This window comes from Anticarsia gemmatalis, chromosome 4, assembly GCF_050436995.1.
Source record: "Anticarsia gemmatalis isolate Benzon Research Colony breed Stoneville strain chromosome 4, ilAntGemm2 primary, whole genome shotgun sequence".
NCBI lineage: Eukaryota > Metazoa > Arthropoda > Insecta > Lepidoptera > Erebidae > Anticarsia > Anticarsia gemmatalis.
This window is the reverse complement of record NC_134748.1, coordinates 9,151,550-9,168,142: the sequence shown is the minus strand read 5'-3', so window position 1 is coordinate 9,168,142 and position 16,593 is coordinate 9,151,550. Positions and strand designations below refer to the sequence as shown.

At 37.8% G+C, this 16,593-nt stretch overlaps 1 protein-coding gene across 4 annotated transcripts in view; it reads left to right on the top strand.

Moving 5' to 3' along the window:
* Window positions 1-16,593, top strand: part of EcR (Ecdysone receptor) — a 225,986-nt gene that overhangs the window by 60,315 nt on the left and 149,078 nt on the right. Inside the window, exon 1 of one of the 4 annotated variants that reach the window (XM_076113634.1) lies at window positions 1,363-4,022. The exons of 1 other annotated variant lie outside the window; for it this stretch is intronic. The gene's annotated coding sequence lies outside the window, so the exon portion shown is untranslated. Of the gene's footprint in view, window positions 1-1,362; window positions 4,023-16,593 lie in introns of those variants that run through there. 2 more of the 4 variants (XM_076113631.1, XM_076113633.1) reach the window with 2 other exon arrangements.

Here is a 16,593-nt window from a genome sequence, read left to right as displayed (position 1 = left end):
AATCGTCCGAAGGTACCTATCTCTGCGAAGGGTACCGCAGACTTCCTTCATTGAGGGTCGTCCGCGAACAATCGCGTGAAAACTCCTTATTATGGTGGCGGGTTTTCAAGTTGCACGTGTAAATAGCTTGTTTGTACACAGTTACGACTGTTTGTTGGCTCGTTTACGTTCGTATGAAATGCGAAAATGTTTCTTTGACGTCCAGCAGAAATACACAAACGTTTATGTGGTATTGTCCGGCCCCTGATGTGTTCGAACCAATCAGAAGGCTTTTGTTAGCGTCGGCTTGGATCTTCACAAAGGACAAAATTCTATAAACCATCAACAGCGTGCATTTGTCTGATCAAAAGTTGTTTGTTGAGCTTAGGCAACGTACGCGGTCCTTTTTTAGTCGGTTCTCGTTATCGAGCTGGCGCAATAAACCTAATGTTCAAACTGCTGTTTGGTCTATATTCGATAAGATTTATGGAATACAGCGTTAGATTGAGGTATGGTCTACTTTACATTGTATCGATACCGCAATTCAAACCAATTTAAAGTTGTATTATCTGTATAATACCTATATTAAACGCAAAAAATATTAATATAAACGCTCATTAAGTGAACCACCAGTGTATTTCAGAAGTCAGTGCGGTATTAATCAGGTGTCGTGGTATTTTACACGTTGCGCCCGCCTATCCTGCCACTGAAACTTTTACAAGCGTCACTTTATTTCACTTTTCCTTTTAATGAGTTATTTTTGGATCCAAATGTGTGTCACTTTGGTTTATTCATGCGAGTTTTTCTTGTTTGTAATATCATCAACATTATGCTGAGCTAGAACTCAATTGGGTATTCTTTTTTTGGAAATTATTGGCTACGTGCTTGACTAAACTATTCTATTTTTACTATTCTATAACCTATTCTATATCATACCTACAGTCCTACATACCATGCACTTAATACTTGTATACAATTTAACATAACGGATCGTTAAGATAACTAAGTAATCTCGCATTTTAAATATTCACGTCAACAAATTTCAATAAATTGAAAAATTACAAACGTCTACGTTTAAATGATTACGAACACAAATGAAGGCTATCTGTGTATATTTTCGTTGTAATTTCAACGTTTTATGCTCGAGTTTTCTCCCTAAGTGTTTCTGGCAATGATCCGGGCGCCGCCGGAAGCCAACATTGGCAGCCGGGGCGACCACCTCTTGCAAACAACCCATCTTTGTCTGGCTTTTAAACGTGCTCCTTTTCATCTGTACTTGTCATTTTTTATCTTTATGTATCGATCTACAAGAATTTGTATGAATTATTAAATTCTAAAATTCATTAACAACAAACCAAGGACTTGCATGATTGAAGAATTACTTCAATGATTTGTTTTATATTTTGTGGGTTATCAAATTATGGTACGCTAATAATTGATTAGACACAAACTCTTACTTAGGTTAATGATTCATCACACAGCGATACATATGAATTAAATGTATGATGTGAATGTATGAAACTGCACCGAATAAATAACTTTTACACAACAATCATCGCCAGATGTTATCGTTAATTGTATGAGATCAAAGTGCAGTTAGTTAGACGGTTACTTAAGTCAAACATTTATGGAAAGTTTTCCTGATCCACAGATTTCGTGATTGATATGCTCAAATCGTACCTACACTACCTATATGGTCAAATGGCCATGTGTTTTGTACGAAGTATTGGAGTCAGTGATCTTTGATAAACAAATATTTAGGACGTTTATCGTCCATAAAATGATTATGGGTTTTTCTTTTGTCATTATGACATTTATTAACCTGCTTTTTATGAACAGTTTTTGAAGATGCCTCTGCTTTGATCTTTAAGTCAAGAACATAACATAAATTCTATTAAATACGTTTTGGTATTTCCATCTTTTTGAAATGTCTACTTTGCTGACTGTGGTCGCAAGTTAATGACTGACTGAGTCGATTTGGGCGACCTAATTACTTCATTATAATGCCAATATATTTAACGATGAATTGACGAATCACTCTGCGACACAACTCGTGACTATAACGGGGACGGGGACTAGGGTCTCTAAGACGATCAGTATTTTTAATTCCGAAATGCCACACAATTAAGAAGCTGCCAAAGTCCCAAATTAGCACTGTTCAGGCAGGTCTTTTCATGTATTGTGTAAGGACATTAACGTTAAAAATAATTAGTATTTTTACGACGAAGGACGTCCTCAAAATTTCAAAGGCACATATTTTTCATGCGACGGTTTCATAAGGCGTATTCAATAAGAGAACAAATTTATTTTCGCTGAAAGTTGACGCGGCGTGACGGCGGCCGACCGCTGATGAGGCCGCTTCTCTTTTTGTGAACCATTAATATTTGCAATGTCACTTTTAATTACTTCCAGTTTAGTTTCAGTTATAAACAGATACCTACCGCTAGACATCGTGTTTCGTTTTGTTTCAGATGTCATTTGGTAGAGTTTAAAAACCAGTCCTGAAAGATATTGGTTTAAAATATTTGAAAAGCATTAAACTCTGTCGGAAATTAAATAAGGGTCTATTTAATTTAAATCGATGTATACCTTACGTGGTTTTCACTAACAACTTGTGTAGAGTTTGTAAAAAGGGTGGATACTCTGTTCAATGCATCTCAAAGGGTTAAAAGATAAGAATACTTGACTAGATGAATGCTACATCCGCCGCTATGGGGCTCCTTTGAAATATCGCCATTTAATATTTTGATGACAGATTTTTCATTGTAGCGTGACGGTGGCATAGTACGTGTTGTGGCAACCTTGGGCCAGTCGCGCTCGGGACTAGCAGCGCTACTCAACTAGTGAAATACTAGTCTTCAGTGACGCCCTCACTACGCCCGCTATTATTAAACGAGTTCATTGGAACATCTATTTGCGCAATTTGTAGCATTGCATCCACAACATTTCGATGACCTTACTGTGACTGCACTGACTGCATAATACACACATATATTTGTTTGTATACATACTACACGGTACCGTGTAGTCATAAATGAGCTGATTTCTCTAATTGACCATTGATCTCTATTTCCAAGTCACCTTAAAGACATTGGAACTCCGTGTTCTCAGTATCAGTCGAACAAACACTGTAGGCACAAAGTGTACACATAACTAAGTTTCACAGGCTTGTTTTTCAATTTCCCAGCCTCGTTTTGGACACGCTAAACTACTACAGTCGCACTTGTTCGAATTTTTAGTAAGTACAGGGGCGCCTCGAGGGAGTGTGCGTGGCGCATGCGCTGTCGGTATTTCTACACGCGCTGTCCATTCACTGCGCAACCGATGCGTCCAGTGAGGCACCGCAATGCTTTTGTTCAGGTAAATATTCAGATTGGCAGACCGACACGCGTCCTGGACAGGCTCGGTAGGATTTTAAAGTCAAATTCTGTATGATACTTTAAAATATGTTGTGATCGTTTGTGTGGCGGGCCGGCGGGCTGGCGGGTACACGGCGCGGCGTGTCGGTGTGTTTGCCGCTGGTGGCGGCGGGCGGGCGCGCTCGAGTGTGCGCGAGTGTGCGCGGGTGCGCGTGTGGTGGTGAGCCGAGGCTCGTCGCGGCGCGCCCGTCAGTCGGCGGCGGCGAGTCACGCGCGTCGTCTCGTACAGCTCTCTCCGCACTATCGCTGCACTTCACGCAGCACACCTGCCACCGCTCAGGCTTCGCCGGCTCTCACGCTCTCGAGCGTGGAGGTCGCGCCGACCTCGCGCCTCACAGTTTCGGTCCTCGGCGGTTTCACCTCGGTCGGTCGTCCACTCCACTGCAGCGGTAGCCGCGCTACTATTGATACGCGTACGACGTCTGTGCTGGTGCGTGCCGTGACTCCGGCTGGCCAGTGGCCGCCGCGTGCTGTGACAGTGAAATCGTGAGTCTCGCCGTATCGTGCGGATGTGCAGTGATGGATGAGTAGACAGAAGCCAGTGTGTGCGCGGACCGGCGATCGACTGTATTTCTGGCTGAGTGCGAAAGCGGGTCGTCAAAATTGAGCCCAAACTGTATCTAGGTGGGTATCGTGGCTTATGACCGATGGATGTAGTGTGCCGGTGAGAGTCTGCTGGCAGAGCGGCCGTTGAATATTTATAGCGTACAAGTTGGAAAGTTGTCGGTAAAGAGCGGGAGCGGTCGGTGCGGGGCTCTCAGCTGATTTGTTTGTCGCCGAGGTACACCTCTCAATTGAGCTTGTTGTGCTCAATTATTTGTTGGTATTTTAGTCGTGATTCAGTAATGAGGTATGTGCATTGTGCGTTATTCGAGCGTAGTGCATTGCGTGGAGAGCGCGGGAGTGCGCTCATCACGACACAGGAAACACGTGTTAAGTGTTCAACTCCTGTGTTTAGCATTGCAATGACAGACGTGTGTTTTAATAAACCAGTCGCTGGATGTTTTCTCTGATCAAGTGGCAGAAACTACAAGTCACACAATATTTGTGAATGCAAACCAGTTTAGTGCATAACTTGTATTTCACTCTTGTATAAAGTGGTCAAATAGGTTTAAAATATGTTTATTACCAATTTGCATACACCATTTAAGTTAAAAATGCACTTCCCATAAATATTTGTAGACCATATCTAATCCGTTGATCAAAAATAAATTATGAACTAATAGGTAGAGCAATGTTCCTCAGGCCCTGTAGGTGCGAGACTCTAAGAATAAATGTCTAAGCATGATTTAGTACTCAGTATTGAACTTGGGTCAACAACTTGTATCGTAAATACCTTAGCCTTTGCAAATTGAATTAGATAGAGCTGATAGAGCCAAGTCCAATGCAATGGAATTATACTAATACTTTCATTGGATAAGTGAACAGTGCGTGTAAACAAGGGAAAACAATTAAATAACTGAAAAATGAAACGGTAGCAGTGTCTTCACATTAAATTAAAATACTCTACATCTAACACGTTAAAACGATTGAATTTTACAATGTTCTAAAATTCATTGAAAACGATACATAAAAAGAAGATCAATTTAATGACTCTACCTAGAGTCATATTAGTTCGTTAGCCGTGAAGTTTCCTATAATTAATTGCAGATGATAACAGCTGACACAGTATACTCTCAAATTCATCTTACACGTACAAAATTATTGAAGTTTACAATGTTCTGAAATTAATTGCGTAAAAGTACATAAAAACAAAATCTATTCAATGACTCTATCTAGAGTCATATTAGTTCGTTAGCCGTGAAGTTCCTATAATTAATTGCAGATGATAACAGCTGACACAGTATACTCTTAGATCTATTAAAATTATAACTCTACCTACAAAGTTTTAACAAAGAAACTTTCCGAGCTTCTACACAATTTCAGTTTAATTTAGATTTTCATTTCTAATTGGAATTGGTAATACAAGTCGGCGTAACGTTATTAAACGAAGCTGAAGATTATTTATTTTGAAATAATCTTACAGCTAAATATTGAATATCCTATTGGAATTCGATTTAACCTAAAAAACATTAGGCTCAAGTTATATAACATTCTAATTTCATTGTGATTCTAAACAACTCTACCTTGAATGAAACTATCTTGAAACTTATACGCAGTAGATTATTGTTAATAAATTTCAAATATTTTGGTGATGGTAGATATGAATTTTATGTATCATCTCCGAAAAGATATTTCACTTCGACTCTACATTTTTCAAACAAAGTTAACTGCACGATAAGTGGTAGTAATTTCGTATTCCGCAATTAATTATCTCGAATCTCGCATGCATCTTCTATCAATCAAATGGAAAGTTAGCCTGGCGTTGGCTATAGTTCAAAGAGTGGATAAAAATGTGCCAATCTGAGAAGCGGGACAAGGCCGCAACCTCGATTCCCACGCGGGAAAACTGTGGATCGCGTAATAAACTCGCAATTGTACATACATACACCTCTGTAAAGTAACGCGATATTTTTATTCTTTGGTCACTCTTATGAATGTTTCTTAACCTAAATATGTATGATTTGAATGTGTTACTGTTCTGTTTGGCACGCGCCTAAAGAACCGTCTATTAAGTTTCTTTACGAAATTTCACTCAATTCAATGTTGTATTAAAAGATTTTATTCTAAATAAGGAATGGAAAATGGGAAAACTAGCGTTAGAAACAACAATTATTGAAGTTAATATTGTGAATAAAGTAAAAAAACAATCGAAACAGATGCGACAAATATATATTCTATAGAAGATAAATTACGAACCATGTTAAAAAAGCAATGAGCCTAAACGTACCAAAATTGAATTAACGTTGCATGAAAATCCACTGCGACTCTACATAACTTTGCAATCTTTATTTTGTGACCAGCAAGCGTTCTCAGACGTAACTCACTGCTACTTTGCATAATATGCAATATGTTTATTGTATCCCGAGTAAGATGTCGAGGAAAAATCTGCATTTTAACGAGAGAAAATGTATTTTGAAGAGACACGAATATTTTAAGCGAAATATATTTGAAGTAGTTACAATAGCTACCAGACATAACAAAAAAATATTCAATTTACAAAGCACATACACAATCCTTTAACATACCTACCGCAAGTCTAACAAATGCCACAAACTAATATTTGAAGCTCGGAGTCGGAATCGTTTACTTTATCCTAGACGCTGAAATCTCAAGTACGTTGCACTGACACTCATTATCACTTGGAAGCGTCACGGCCGTCAGTTGCTTGTGTCAACAGAAACGACGCGATTGCAGGTGCCTGTGAGCGGCAGAGGTCGTTCACCCCGCCCGCCACCGATATTCGGATACACTATACAAGTTTATAGCTCGGTATAGCTGTGGTATAGCGATAACGGGCCTCTGTCAGACGGACGGACGGCGGACACGTGTCGCTTCGCGGGAAACAAAAGGGAATTCTAGGCATGTCGCGGAATAGAGTCACGATCGAGCCGCTAATTCGATGTCACGAATCGATTGTCCAAATTTATTGTTTCGGTTTTTTGGTGCCCCTAATCAAAGGTGAACGTGAGTTAAACGATTTTATAATTGGCAGGTTAGAAAACGTAATGCCTCTACCAGTTTCTGCCCTACGTTTTTTTTACGTTATCGTATCCTATCTTTGTTTACAATTGATTAAATCGGAATGGGACGTTTGAAATAAAATCGTTTCAAATTACCGATGCACTTGGGGACATTTGACCAACAAACAGGGGTTTAATCGGGCATTGCGTATCGCACGTCCGTCGTAGGGACGGGGGACACAGAATCTGGGCCAGAGCCCGGTTATTTTGGTGCTTGAATTGGGGCGGCACGTTAAAACATCGGGGTTTCCGAGTCGTGGGGACGATGAAAACAAATAGTTAGTTACATGCCATACCTGAGTGGGCGTTTTAGTGCCAGCCGATTATCGACTCTATGTCGTGGGCGTAAGAGTGAGTGACAATGTCGACTTGACGACGCCGACGCTTGACTTATATTAATGGCCGAAATCATAACACATTGTCGAGCTACGATGGATTAGACGTAGAACTTTTTTATGTTACGAGAACTGCTTGATTGGATTTTTTTTTTTGAAAGAAAATGTTTGTTTTACTAAGAATTCCATAAATGATAGTCATTTGTCTGTTTTTATTCTGTAGAAGTGAAAATAAAATAATTGTAAGGCACGATTTAATAAGCGTAAAGGCTTAAAGCAAACCCTTGCCGTGAAAGTTAAGCAATTACTTAGAAAACTGGTATAGAAAATTTCACTGTCAGTCTTAAACGACCGATGTACTATACTTATGTTAATTATGTTCACTACTTTTACTTTCTTCATTAACCTATTTCACTAAATACTAAGTAACAGTCTCAATGACGTGAACCTATAACACTTACAAAGCATATTCACGTTTAGTGTAATCATTTATTCAACGTTCATCGTCGCTGACACAGCCAACCAAGAATTGGGGCAAGCCTACATCACTAAAACACAGACCAGTAACGTTAGACACCTCTTATCATATATTTTGGAACAACTACTACGAATACGAGGGCTCTACGTATATCAGACGTACGTAAAATTAAATGTTTGAAGCAAATTTTCAATTCACCCAACATATTCAGATTTATCGGTTTTTCTGGATACCAATTAGTTAACGCGATAAGCATATTATGTACTCGATATAATTAATCATACACGCTTAACCGGATTGTTATTCAAAGTTTCCTTATTCAGAAATTGTTAATTCAAGTGTACAATTGCGAAATTAAATACTGCTTACATGTTTTGGTCGGTTATAAGAAATATATGTAGGTCCTCTCAGCTTGTTGACCATCATCCTAACTTAGTCGGATAATATTTATAAAAGTATCGTTGGCGTCTAGCATCTTACGTTGTATTACGTTAGCAATCTTTCAAAATACGCCTATTATGTTGATTGCGTCACATAACGACATTTATGTAAAGAATAGGGTTCAACGAGCTTCATTTGAATTATAATAGGATGACTAGTATCTAGGTAACTAGTACTTCACAAACAATATGACGCACACTACTGACTATCTACGAGGTAAACAAAGTGTGTTGACAACAGGGAAGGTTGATTTATTGCCTGATTTCATGAACCTCGAGTAAGAATTGTCATTGATGCCACGCAGAACCGGTGAACTCTGCGTTAATAGTTCATGACTACGCTCTGTTGATGTTATGTGCCACCATGACTACTGACCGACTTCCAAGAATTTGAAAGTTTGCCAAAATTATGCGGACAGATCCATGTTGTGATCCGCTAAACCTATTAATATGGTCGATAGAATTGAAACCATGCATATCATCTATTGGTATGTGTGTCTACAACTCTACACGCAAAAACAATATTTGCTTGAAGAGATGTTGACAGAAAATTATCATATTTGTTTTTCTAACGCAAACGAAACCCAATTTTTTCTCGATCCAATGTATGCGCGTGCGACTTACAGTGCGTTTATGTATAAAATATGATAATTTGATTACCGACCAACAGTAATAATATAAAGTGAATATCGCAGCATGTGATTACAGGTAATTTTGAATTACCAAACAATTGGTTAGTCTAACATTAAATGCGATGGAAAAAATAGAGCTCACGCTCTGGAAGTTTTGAGATGCCGCTTACTATTAAAAACTTCATTGGAGGATTTCACTTTATTGAAAATCGGTATCGAAAATATGAGTGTGTCGGTAGGCAGCGCGGCGCGGGCGGAGCATACTTTCAAATCTCGGCGTCTCAGTCCGTCCCGTGCATTCCACAACTCGCTCACCCACAGCAAGCGGACCGGTCTCGAGCATTGTACCAAACGTCGTACGCGCCCAGTTTACGTAGTCTGCAGACTGCTACACGTGTCCGACCGACCAGTGGTATTTCGCCGTGGTGGGGTTATATGAAGCGAGGTGCGGTCTCAAGGTGAATCGCCCGGTCAACACACGCTCGACACCAACCAACGCCTAGACCAAACACTGCCCCGTGACCTAACTATAATATATCAAGTGTTAGTCCACATTTCGATAATGACCTCCCATTGTCGACAAGATCTCGGAACGAGTTCAATTCGCCGAAACTTGTACAACTTTGAACTGTTGCTATTAGTTGCGTACTCACGTCGCATTGAATGTGTTCACAATACACATTTTTTTGATAACATATGTATGTAGTTATTTATACGTACAATAGAGTTAATGGTTCACTAACACCGCACTGTTGAAGCCAAACAATTTAAGTTATTACTAGCAAATCCACGAATAGGTCGTAATGACACCGTGATATAACCTTGAGAATGAAAGATAGAGCTACATTCATCTCTACCATTTTATTTGATTATGTGTTTAACATTTAATTTTATAGTTATATTTTTTGTTACAAAATTTATAGACGGAAAATTAAACAAAATGTTTAAAATATGTTTTTTTAGTTTCGTCACGCGTTTTTAATAACATCTCCAACGCTGTTATTATGTGAATTTAAATAAATATAAATTATAATGTAACGTTGAGCGGATTGGTTGCAGGGTGAGGTTAAAGTTCTCATTAAATATCTGTGTAGTTTTTACTGATCGGCTGCCAGGAATATCTGATTGTACGCCGCGGTCCGATTCATAATAAAAAAAGCCTTGAAAAACAAGTAGTTAGAGCGTGGGTTTTGAAATCTGCACGCTCGTAACAATAATTTAGTCGTTTGTGTTAAAACAGTAATGGTTTTTAAAGCGTAACATTTATTGAAGTTTATGATTCTACGCTACCGTTCACGATCAGCTACTCGATATTGCCACTTTTTTCCGATAGACAATTTTATTCGGATACGAACAAAGGTGCATCGAATATAAATTTTATCGAACGTGAGTTAAATCCTTCTAAATGTGGAAGGATAAGACTCAGTACATTGGTGGCGTCTACTCTATTTCAGTCGGTTTAAATCTAACCCTAGAAATCGATGTCAATGGAGCGGGCACAATGGGGCCGCACACGGCCGTTGACCGAAATAAAAAATAAACATAAATGGAGCCGAGGAATTGGGAACTAATCGTGATTCACAGCTCTTTTATATAATATGGCCATTGTTTTGTAAGTTTATGTTCAGATTAGCTTTAACGTTTCACTACATGGCCTTCGCAGTCGAGAATAATAATTACGAGTCAATGATCTTTAGACGCAGTGTGATAATCTACACCATATTCGGTTACACGAGACCTTAACTATCTATTGTGACAATAAACGTCACATTAACATTTAACTAGTGGACTATTTTGTTGCCAGTGTTCTAATAAGATATAGTAGAGACTTAGAGACTCTATTTCTTGCTTTTGTTATACACATTTATAAAATGATTGTTACGTAATTGTCTAGAAATTAACATAAACTCGTTAATTTAGTATAATGTATTGTAAAGCAAGATTGTGCTAGATAAGTCAGTTTTATAACGTATTAAATGGATACAATAGCAGAGATACAGTCGACGTTTTTTTGGTATCAACATTAACATATTTTTATAAAATGTTAAACGTGTCGCTCCGGTCTGTCGTATTTTTATTGTGATGCCAGAGATAACACCTATGAGTAAGCAACTCGATTAAAATTATTTTTTATTTCACATTTGACATTTAAAATTGAATGTGTATCGCAAGAGCCGGCTGTTTTGATACACTGCTAATCAGATTATGGGTCCTGTCTGACCAGTTTTGAATATTTTCGAGAGCACAAAGCTTGAAAGTGAACAGTTTTGTTTGGTTTTGGAACAATAGTGTAGAAGATTGCGCAGGCGCAGTGTGATTGACAATGGTCAAGCTTGGCCGGCCTATTTGTCCACCGGAGCGACAAGTGGCAGATGTGAAAACCGGCCAAGGTGATACCAGTTTCTTACTATAATAATTTAACCTGATTCAGCGGCATCTTATTTCATGCTAATTCGTTATAGTTTATGTGACGGTGGCCCATAAAGAGTACATTAGAAATAATTAAAAAGTACCCGCTGGGTCAATAGACAGCTGTTAAGATTGATATTTAAGATTGTTGTGAGTGTTTATTAATTTATTTAATAGAACTGGATCTATTTAAATGATCATATTAAAGCCAAACTGGTACTTTTATTTATATTTGTTTAATGTTCATTTGACCATTATCGCCTCTACAAGTATCGGAACTTTATGGCTTATACTATAAAACGTAGCCTTTTTAAAACAATGAATACAATTCTGGGCTATTTAAAATGCTATATAATCGTGATATAACGTAGTTCACCACATTTCAACTGAATATTCATTTCTTATTGGAAAGTTGCGGCTTTGTGAATGTGACAGCTTGACACGTTATTAAAAGGAAATGAATCCACTTCCCTATGAATACGATGTCACAATGTATTGCTTTCGGTAAGCCCTTTAGCTTATGAACTGTAAAAATCTTTGTGATAACCTTGCTTCGATATCCTTTTAAGGAAGATATGTATATTCCCAATTGACATATTAAGAAAGCTTCACTTCACATGAGGGCGAGCATAACATTCTGTATAACTGTGATCAATCTCAGTACTTCAATTTAACACTGTATCACTGCTAGGCATGTCTCCTTCCGAAATTATATTTTTAATCCTTGAATCCTCTATGCTGGCAAAGTAGGGAACTAAGAAGCAGTTTACATAAATGCCAGGCAAGCAAGATTTCAACTTAAAATACTATTCAATCGAAAATCTGTAAAAATTCTAAATTTGCGTTCAGTTTAACGCTCTAAACCCAATGAAAGAGATATTTTATCCTTTACTAAAGGCTAGTTTTCTTTATGAAATTTACTCTCTAGCAACTCAATAACTAAATCGCAATTGGTTCGTGATCAGAGCAAGTAGTTAGCGACTCAATCATGCAACTCATGTCGATGCTATCAGTTTTATTTGACATTCTCTAGTTAATGAAAATGTCAAACTGACTCGATTACCACCTACGTAGTCAACTCGGTAAAGGTGTGAGAGATTGAAATCTTATTTATTTTACAATTTAACACATTATTGTCCTGCTGCTGGGCAGAGCTCTCCATCAGAAATGAGAAAGAAAGAGAGGGCGAAAAAATGCTATAATCAAATGTACTGACTTTAGAATTATAATTCAAAAGGTACCTTCCGCAATTCTCTACCACTAGCGACTACCGAAAATAGTATAGCTATTGAAAAATTTTGTTTGGCAATCGATTTAGCGCCACTAGCGGGCGTCGCAGAAACTATTTTTGCAGTACATTTTAAATGTCAAACTCTCGATGCATGAAGGTACCGACAGAATCGCGCTACTGGTACGTACATAGAAATTCCTATTAAAAGGTTTCGGTAAAGTCTTTTCTATAGTATCATTGTATCCGTCATTTATTCCGTAACGACAGATATCAATATCACAATTTCTATTGAATACCGTTATAACAACAATAGTTCGTTTGCCCCGAAAATTGCTTAATCCCGCTGATCGTTTACCGTTCTGTGAATACAAACCGAAGAGATATCAACAATATTTATTATTATTGCTCGAATAAAATACTGGCAATCAATCACTAACAGGTTGATTGTTTAAAAAGTAAGCAAGTTTCTATAAATTATGAATACATAGATACATACATTAAACTTTACTTATGACCTAACTTACACTCAAAGATATTAAGTTTACCAAAGTAGTCAACTAAAATTGAGCAAAGCGATTACAAACTTAAATCAATCCTACCCATGGAACATTGGCATTTACAGCACTACAGACAATTTTCATATTGTTGAAAACCGTAGACCATTGCCAGTCCCAATGCCTCTTCGAACTCCCAAATAAAACATTTTAAAAGTAGAAGTTAATTCACAAACTCAACTAAAGACTAAACAATTGAAAGCTTATAAGCGTATGTACTTATCACTAAAGTATACAATAATATAAACGTACAAATTCTAATAGTTTTAAGTTGTTTGCATGCGTTGCAGTTGTCGGACAGTGCGAGTAGCCGCAACGTATTGATCGCGACGACTCACAACACAGATCAACTTTATATAACCTGCTGCCTAAGGGCTCGTACCGGCTATTACACTATCAATAGTACTCATTGAAAGGTGGAATTATGCTTGCGTATTGAAATATAGCTGTGGAATGTGGAAATGAGAGGTTTTCTTTTGTATTAAAAGGATTTAGAATAGCAACCGTTTTCTTTGATACTCTGACCCCCGGTTTCTAAGGTACATTTGGCGATAGTTTATCTATTCAATAGCGTAAACTCATATAATAAAAAACGTTATAGAATAGATAAACTACCGATAAATGTCCTCAGAATTAGAAACCGGGGGTAAGCGATGTAGAATCATCGTATAGACAAAATCGTGTAAAGTGACTAAACAAACAGATTTCTATCGCCGATACCAGTTCGTTTATCAATCAATAAGTGCAAATAATACTCTTCTACTTGGCAGTACACCAACTGGCTATAATATTACCACAGAGCGGGCCACACAACAACAAAGCGTTGCAACAATGTAACCGTCGTAAAGTTTGCACCTGTAAATATCGCATCATATCTGAACAAGCCCTTACTGACCATTACATACAATAATTACCCCTCTGATGTACCTTATCGTGTTCGCGTGACACAGTATATTTACACCGACTCGACTACACTAAAACGGAAATAGTTTTTATTTTTTATACACATAATAAATGCAAAAAGTAATCATTCTCGTGGGAAACACGCAGTACAGGCTATTCAATGAAGAACACAATTCGGACTGATTCAACCGTCTTGTAAGCAAATGAAGATTATACTGTAATTATTCAACTTACGTCATAGTCTCGCTCGAGAACGATAACGTAATATCCTGTAACAAATTAAGAAGTTTACATTTCTGAAAAAATCTCGTTCCAATAAATCTTTAATTAAATCCTCTTTGGGTCTTACCCGATATTGGAAGTATTTAAATTAATTAATTAAAAATTTGGTAGACTGATTGGAGTTCGGTGTGGCAGGAAACTGTGTAAATAGGAAGTGGGCTATTGATCAGTTTGGGCGGCGGGGCGCGGGGGGTGCGGGGGTCGCGCGGGTCGCGGGGCGCGGGCAGAGGCGCGGCCAGTCGCCGTTTGGGCGGGCGGTGCGTGCCGCGGGCGGCGTGCGTTCCCCCCGGGTTCAAGGGCAAGGTCTTTGCCCATTCACTTCTGAACACGTGCCCGAAAGTAAATATAGTACTCGTTCCGTTACGCCATCGTGCCGTAACGTGCCCGCCAAATGCGCTCGAGTTGTGCCATCCTTCCCGGATTTTGTTTAAATCGCAATCATGACGACTTTATACCGCCGACTCACTTCTGAGGAAAGCGCTCTAACGCGATAGAAACGGCGCGCTGTACCGGATACTCGTCTAGTCTAACAATATTAGTATTCATGGAATGATGTATCTGAGTTACGTAGAAATTGTTGCAAGCTTGGGTTATATTATCTTTATTACAACACTTTAACAAGAAATATTTTCTTTTAATTAGGATTTAATTGTTTTCCTTATGAATGAACCAAATATTTTGCCTAACGTTCATTATTTTCACAGATTAATTGACGCATCAAAATTCAATTAGCTGACTTAACTACTCCGTTAATTTAAGTATGTCGTAACGGTTGCATAGTAATCAGTGAATAGGAATTTTCCGATTACGACATTAGCCAGGGACAGAATTATACTCACTAATAGTAAATCAGACAGCATCTCATGAACTTGAAGAATAATGACTCTACAATTCGGCTTCACATCGTATGCGCTACAACATCAATTTATTACTTTTAATCTAACTATTAATGTTTGTGTTGATTTTGTTTTGTTATTTTTTTAAATAAAAAGCACTGAAAATGATGAACGGTGAATGAACATGATATCAGGCACATAAATTGTATCATCGGAACCTTTCAAACTAATTAATGAATCCACGGTCTTCAACAAAGATAGTTTTGGTCAAAATTTACGATTCTGTATTTTACATATTCTGTATTTAGTTACATTTGAGTAACATAAACAAAGATATAAGTGTAACATTTCGTTCTAGTTTTAGCGTGAACTTCTTGGCGGGGAGCCATACATGCAACTTTGTATAACTTAACATGAAAATACGATGATGAATGGCTTCGTAAATAATCATTTAATACCTCCATAGACGTGTGCTTTATGACTATAATAAAAAAGTTCACGGCTAATAGCTAAGAACATTGACATTTTAAAATCTAACATTCGTTTGACTTGTAACCATATAATGGACTTATTATGCGCTTAATATTACGTAAGTTTTATTGCTTTAACACTTTATTATTGATCATCTTCAGACTGCGTAAACATCCTAATAGGTATAAAACTTTATACGAAAATAAAATACATACACATACATTTCCTTCCAAACAACTTTGTCAGCAAAACCTACATTCTCTCTAAAGGTTGGGCATAAGCAAAGTTTTTAAATTCCCATGAGTCTTTGATATAACTAAACTATGCAAAGCTTGGAACTATTCAATTTACAGACTATTCTGTACATCCATCTTAACTCAAACGATCATTTACGATCCGACATTGTCGCAATTGCAAAAAAGTATCTAATTACATATTCAAATTGGCAAATAACAAAACGTTCTAACAAGTCTATTTTCCTCCGAGCTTAACTGCCCTGCTATACATTCAAAGCCTTAAAAACAATTACTCTATACACGTTTCCTGGCGATACAACATTTCTCCACATCAACAAACTCATAAAAATAGATGGGGGTAATTACAGCGGTCCGAGTTTTTGCCCCACGACAAAACATAAGGAATGGTTCTTGAGTGAAATATGCGAAATGTTCCAAGTTGGGGACTGTTTGCGTACTTTCCTTACATATTATTGTTGTGTTACTGTAGCCTGGAATTTGATAATGCCATTGGTTTATTGTACATGGCTCAGCCAGGAAATAAATTCAAACAATCATAATCCTTGTGAAGCTGCTCTTAAGACGATGGATGGCACATCCATTCTCCTGCTTGATAAAATTTGACAAGTGTTACTTGTAATTTCTGATGACTTTTTCCGTGATGATGACGCTGCAGATCGTTATACCAATACAATAGGAAGTCAAAATGTAGAGTTAAGACGAGGCTAGGCGTTTCGTCTCCCCAGGTGCACTATGTCAAGGAAT